Source organism: Eptatretus burgeri, chromosome 8 (assembly GCF_056783735.1).
Source record: "Eptatretus burgeri isolate ZD-2024b chromosome 8, Ebu_testis_v1, whole genome shotgun sequence".
NCBI classification, from domain to species: Eukaryota; Metazoa; Chordata; class Myxini; order Myxiniformes; family Myxinidae; genus Eptatretus; species Eptatretus burgeri.
Genome location: NC_140968.1, coordinates 88,492,156 through 88,499,179, shown reverse-complemented (window position 1 = coordinate 88,499,179; position 7,024 = coordinate 88,492,156). Strand labels below are relative to the sequence as shown.

At 40.9% G+C, this 7,024-nt stretch overlaps 1 long non-coding RNA gene across 1 annotated transcript; it reads left to right on the top strand.

Moving 5' to 3' along the window:
- Nucleotides 1-2,742: 2,742 nt before the first annotated feature.
- Nucleotides 2,743-4,723, top strand: LOC147022228 (uncharacterized). Its single transcript, XR_015060641.1, has 3 exons — nucleotides 2,743-3,675; nucleotides 3,774-3,932; nucleotides 4,259-4,723. It is a non-coding gene; the product is annotated as an uncharacterized LOC147022228 (long non-coding RNA).
- Nucleotides 4,724-7,024: the final 2,301 nt, after the last annotated feature.

Here is a 7,024-nt window from a genome sequence, read left to right as displayed (position 1 = left end):
GGGTGAGGTCTGAAAGAGGGAAAGGGGTGTGAGAGAGGCGGTTAGGTTTGCGAGGGAGAGACATGGGTGGGATAGGGGTGAGAGAGGCAGAGGAGTGAGAGAAGGAGAGGGGTGAGAGAGGGGAGGGGGAGAGGGATTCCGGAAGATTAGATGCCCAGTTGAACATCCGTCCAAGAGACGGCACACACATTCTTGAATGACCCTGACAGTGAAACTCCGGGATGGCAGTTTCTAGCTGGGTGGGTATTCAAACCCAGGCTAGATAGCTTAGAGCGAGCATGCGTACCTCTTGGCTTTCCTGCCGTGATGTGGCAATTCATTACTTCATCACAACGGAAAGCATTTTTTACTCATTGTGATCATATAATTTATTTTTCCCTCCTCCTTCGGGTATCGAACCGCGGTATCGCCATTGATTGAAGCTTGAAGAATAATGTGTGCCAAGTCGCTTCATCAAGCAATCCACCAAACGGTTGAAGAAAACTAAAAAAAACAAAACGTTAAATTAACCTCCGCCATTGAAGATCGGAGGTTACTGTTTTCACCCTTCTGTTTGTTTGTTTGTTTGTTTGTGAACAGTATTACGGAAAAACTCCTCGACGGATTTCGACGAAACTTGGTGGGGGGGGGGGGGGGGTTAGGTATGGTCCAAGGATCATGCCATTAGATTTTGGACTTGGACCAAAAAAAATTTGTTGGAGAAAAAAAAAAAAAATTTTTGCATTTCCACATGTTTTAAGTGATTTCCAACCCCCCCAAAAATTATTAGAGAAAATGTTTTTTTTTTTGCATTTCTACATGTTTTAAGTGATTTCCAACCCCCCCCCAAAAAAAATAGTTAGAGAAAAAAAAATTTTTGCAACTTTTTTTTCAACAAAATTTCGATTTCTTTTTTTTTGCATTTCTACATGTTTTAAGTGATTTCCAACCCCCCCCCCCCAAAAAAAAATGTTGGAGAAAAGAACTATAACTCAGCACTGTTGACATCATATTTAATGAATAAGATATAAGGTTCACTTGAGTGACCCAGCAGTATTGGCGGCGGAGGTTTTGCACTCTCCCGAGTGCTCCCCCTCCAGTTTATATTTGCATTTGTTGATGCTGAAGTGACGGGTCGTGTAATGGAAGATGGTACAAAAAAGGGAAACATCGTGGAAAATGAAATTTCACATTTTCAGTGAGTCAGCCACCATCTGTTGCACAGCAGACCAACACATGACCAACGCATGACCAACGCATGACCAACACATGCCCAACACATGACCAATGCATGACCAACACATGACCAACGCATGACCAACAAATGACCAACGCATGTAAGTGGCCCCTGAACTTTGTTCAAGTCGATCGATATAGTATTCAGTGACAGTGCAAATATTGTAAAGCAAGCACCAAATGGCTTAAGCACTCAAATGAAAAGGTTGATCAGAAAAAGCTCGTTTGGCACACGATGAGCAATGACCGAACAGTCATATTAAACTGTTGACCTCCCGGAGGTTGACCTCTGTTGACCGATCAGTCGACCTCCCGGAGACACCCAAAATGTTAAAGTGTCCGAAATGGACAAATTAACACTTTTTACCCTGCGCACACGAAGCGGAATGCAGGGTTAAGCGATCAGTAGGATACGTACGTATGGCGTATGTCATACATACATGTGGCATACGTCGTGTCTGAATTTTGTTAAGAGCGTACATCGAAAACCGTTCAATGGGGGAAATGGAATCTTGACATGTTACATGACCATGTGGTATAGCATGACCACTCTTGAGATCAACATATGCCAATTTTCTAAAATAATCAATTTTCATCCAATTGACTTAAAATTTGAAGAGGATTTGCATATCAAGTCACTGAATTCAACTACCAACTACTTTTGAGGTCAACTTTGGCCAAAAGGTCAACATAGGCCGAATTTCTAAAATTGTCAATTTTCATCTGATTGACTTGAAATTCGAAGAGAATTTGCACATCAGGTCATTTAATTCAAGCACCAACTATTTTTGAGGTCAACATAGCCACAGGTCTGGTCCCGCTATGTAGATGACACCTTTGTCATCTGCCCAAGCACGGTGGCTATACAATAAAGGCGGGCATTATTGGAACGTTTCCTTCCATTAAATTCACATGCGAGGAGGAACAGGACAGGTCACTTCCATTTTGGGACACCTTGGTGATGAGGAGCCGAAATGGGAGTTTAAGTACCACAGTGTATAGAAAACCCACCCAGATGGATCGTTATCTTGATTTTGGGTCTTGCCCTCCGATGCACCACAAAAGTGCTGTGGTAAACACACTCATGAAAATGGCAGGGGTATACCGTCCACTGTAGAGGGAAAGCGGAGGTCAGATCAAGCATCTTAAGGCCCAGTCACACCTTGATGTTTTAGCCAGGAATGGCAACGTATAAAAATGCACGTAAAACGTTGGCGTACGCTGAAGTTTTGAGGTTTTTTTTTAAGTTTTGGTCGTATTCATAACGTGTTAGTAACGGGCACAGAACGTTTAGTTGTGTTAAAGATAACTTATACCAACGAATGCTTCGCCTGTTGTCGGCGTTCACAACAGTAGGGTGAATATACTGGTTCTAGCTCACTTTTCCCCATGTAAATGAATGGGAGATTTTCAGCGATTCCCTTTTTTTTCCCCTAAAAATAAACCCCCTTTTTATCCGTTTTTCCCTGCTGTGCAGGGGTTTGGCTTTTTGTGAGGCAATGTTTTATGGCCAGATGCCCTTCCTGGACGCCTCTTACAACACAGGGATATGGTACACCTATTCTAACCGGGGCATACACCGGGACCAGTACACTGGTACTCACTTCGCCGACCTCGGAAGGATGACAGGCTGAGTCAACCCCCTGGTGTTAATTCAGCAGCCAACGGGTCTTGAACTCAGGACACTGGGATCCCAAGCCGCCACCCTAACCACTAAGCCAACACCAGGCTTAGCCAACACCAGGCTTTGTATATATATAACCAGGCTATCCCAAGGTATATTTATTTGTCTCCCCTTTTAACCTGGAGGTTGATCAGCTCACTCATTGAACCTATAAAGATTTGTTCATTCTCAAATTCCTTCAATAGTTTAATTTTCTATGCACAATAATCCCCATCTAAAATATTGACAAACAAAACATTTGAATCTTTATATTTTTTAAGATACCCCTTTTGTGCCATTACGAAATGATAAACTTCTCTTAATGATCTCATCTGACCACCGCCCGAGTTGCAAATCATTTTTGTGTATAAACCACGCCATAAAAAAAGTTTTGTTTCAAATGTTTTCAGTTCATGCCGTGAAAATGAGGAAGTGTTTTTTTTTTGACACGTTCGTGCTGTGTGAATGAGGAAGTGGTTTTAGACAGTCATGCTGTGAAAAAATAGGAACTATTCTGTGAGACAAGGTCTCGTGTTTATATTTTATCTCAGAACACGAACTGAAAACATTTGAATCAAAACCATTTTAAGTATGTTTTGTAAATGATTCATACAATCGCCAAGTCATTTTCCAAGCTGTCATTTCCTGTGGCCGCACCCAATGCTTAGGTAATTTCCTCGTCGTTGCCTTATAAGTGATTCACCAGACAAAGTTTCTGCCAGACGGGATTTTCATTTTTACAACTGAGACATGGGCGATCTTTCTTCCGATGAAGACAACAGCTCTCTACAGAGTTGGTAAGTTTGTGTATGGTTTTCTCTTTGAACGATGAAGCAAATGATTATTAATTAAATCATGATAATTCTGATACGTATATATATTTTTTCCCTGACAGGTCATTGGAAGAAATTGAGTTTACATATCACGACGTGGTGCATGAAATTAATACTCTTATTGAAGAGATCAATGATTTTAGAAGAGAATTGAAAGACATTTACAATGAGTGGTACGAAGTCTTATCACGTCCTATCATCTCGAAGGAATTAAACCAATGGTGAGACACGTGTGTGTGTGTGTGTCTCTCTCTGTCTGTCTTTCTACCTACCTCTCTCTGCTCTTATTGAAGAGGTCAATGATTTATAATGACTGGTCTCTGATCTCGAATGAATTAAACCAATGGTGAGACACACGTGTGTGTGTATGTGTGTGTGTGTGTGTGTGTGTGTGTGTGTGTGTGTGTGTGTGTGTGTGTGTGTGTGTGTGTGTGTGTGTGTGTGTGTGTGTGTGTGTGTGTGTGTGTGTTGCTTTCCCTGTCTGTTTGTATCTCTCTCTGTCTGTCTCTTCATCTATACCCTTGACTTATTATTTTTTTTTTTTCAGCACTATCGCACAACATCAGCTGTTGAAGCAATTTTGTACAACACATGATTTTCTGGAGGTAAATATTTCTGAATTATTATTAATATCACTCTCTCTTTAGAATGTCGTCTTATGTTGGTTGCATCATTAGTTTGGACGTGGTTTTGTCAGTACACTGGAATTCATTTTATTGACCTTGAAAGGATGACAGGCTCCTGGTGTGTTAATTCAGTGGTCAACGAGGCTTACTCATATTACCATGTAATTATCTTTATAAAACCTAATTATTATCCACTTTTTCTTTCAAAACAGAATATGGTGTCTGAGTTTCGAAATCACAAGACATCTGAAGAAGATTGCTGGGAAAGATTATACATTCTCGCAAATGAATATTTAATATTTTCAATATTAATAAATTATATTTGTTTTGTTTACAATTACTTGATTCTGGATTACAAAAAAAGAATCAAGACATGAAGGGAGGGTAGGTGCGCCCCCCCAATGACCCATCACCCCCTCATCCCATCCCTCCCCTCCCCATGTGTGTGTGGGGGGTGGGATGAGGGAGGTGGTGGGTCAAAGGTGGGGGGCGCACAGGGGGGATGAGGGGGGTGGGGCTTGTGTGGGTGGGGCTTGTGTGGGCGGGGCTTCGGTGGGGCTTGTGTGGGCGGGGTGTGTGTGTGTGTGGGGCTTGTGTGGGCGGGGCTTCGGTGGGGCTTGTGTGGGCGGGGTGTGTGTGGGTGGGGCTTGTGTGGGTGGGGCTTCGGTGGGGCTTGTGTGGGTGGGGCTTGTGTGGGGGGGGCTTGTGTGGGCGGGGTTTTATGTGGGTGGAGCTTGTGTGGGAGGGGTTTATGTGAACAGGGTTTATGTGGACAGGGTTTATGTGGACAGGGTTTATGTGGGTGGAGCTTGTGTGGGCAGGGTTTATGTGGGCAGGGGTTTATGTGGGTGGAGCTTATGTGGGAGGGGTGAATGTGGATGAGGCTTATGTGGATGAGGTTTGTGTGGATAAATGGATGGGTGGAGAGATGGGTGGATGGGTGGATGAGTGGTGCTTGTGTGGATGGGTGGATAATTTTTTAATTAAATAAACATGTTGTGTGTGGGGAACTAATTAACTAATCACTAATTATGTGAATATGATGAATATGGGTGGAGCTTGTGTGGGGTTTGTGTGTGTGGAGCTTGTGTGGAGTTTTTGTGTGGAGCTTGTGTGGAGCTTGTGTGGGGTTTGTGTGGTGGGGTTTGTGTGGGGTTTGTGTGGGCGGGGCTTGTGTGGGTGGAGTCAAAAAAGGGCGGAGTCAAAAAATTTCAATTTATTGGAGCTTGTGAGGGGTTTGTGTGGAGCTTGTGTGGGGTTTGTGTGGGTGGGGCTTGTGTGGGTGGAGTCAAAAAGGGGCGGAGTCAAAAAATTTCAATTTATCTTTGTCTTTTGTAATTCCTGTGAATAAAATGAACCTAAAATCTCTTCCCCTTCCAAATCATATATCTTATAAGTCCAAGGAACCGTATCTATTACATCAACAATTTTAAAAAGCTCGTTGGTCCATCTTTTCATATAACCTTTTTCAAAATGAGATTTCCACCTAGAAATTCTTACGACATCACCAACTTTGAACTTAGGTTTTCTGACATTAATCTCTTTTTCATATTTTAATTTTGTAAATGTTTCTGATGGTTTCATATTTGTTGCCGTGTGAATCGTGTCATTATACTTATCCACAATATCCTGAATAAAAGATGACCATTGTTGTGAACCGAGTTGTGTGAATTTTTTTTTCTAGTCTCTCTTTTAAGGTGCGATTAAAACGTTCAACAACAACTGCCTTCCCTTCATTAAAGGTACTGTATAATGTAATACTGTTATTTTTTAGAAAATTCATAAATGTCTTGTTATAAAACTCTCTACCCTCATCAGTCCACAATTTTTTAGGTTTTCTCTTACTTTTATTAAATATCTGTTGAAAGGCTAACATAAGAGTATTACCTGTTTTGTTTTTTAATGGGACAACCCATACATATCTACTCCTCAAATCAATAACGGTTAAAGCATACTTGTACCCCTTATCATTATTGAGTTCAATCAAATCAGCAGACCAGATATAATCAACTTCCTTGGAATAAACTTTCCTTCTCTGAAACTTTGTGAATATTGGTTTATGTAATTCATCAGCTAATTGCTCTTCAGTCTTAATGGCATCATTAGAGCCTATAAGTTTTTTGAATTTCCAAGTCCAAGTTTCAATTTAGCACTGATCATCTTCTTCACAATGAACCGATCAACTTTTTCTCTCAAGGTTGGATTTTGTATCAGAGACAAATTATACAACATTTCTCTAACGGCTTCATGCTTTTCTTCCAACGTTGTGGTATTCCCATAATCAATATCGTGTCTCATGCACACTTCATCAACTCTATTGATAGGCTGACTCCAGGATTTAGGATTGTCTGCCTCATCTAATCTTTTATCCAAGTTTGTGCCTGGACCACAGAAAGAATACCCTGGAAGATGTAATTCCCCTGGTATTCCAGTAGTTGTAAATTTACTTCCTGATAAAAACTTTTGTATATCTCCTCCTCGTTTGTGTTTGGAGATAAATTGTTTTTTTTTGAACCACACACCGTAAATTGGAGATTGAACCACATTGAACCAAAAACATATACCTTTTTGGATAACCCTGTTATTTTTACTTTTAATATATGAAATATTTTTAGTATTAGTTTTCTTTTTACATTTGAGACAATAACTCATTTGTTTATGTGAAAAAGTCCTGCAGAGTGCAAAAA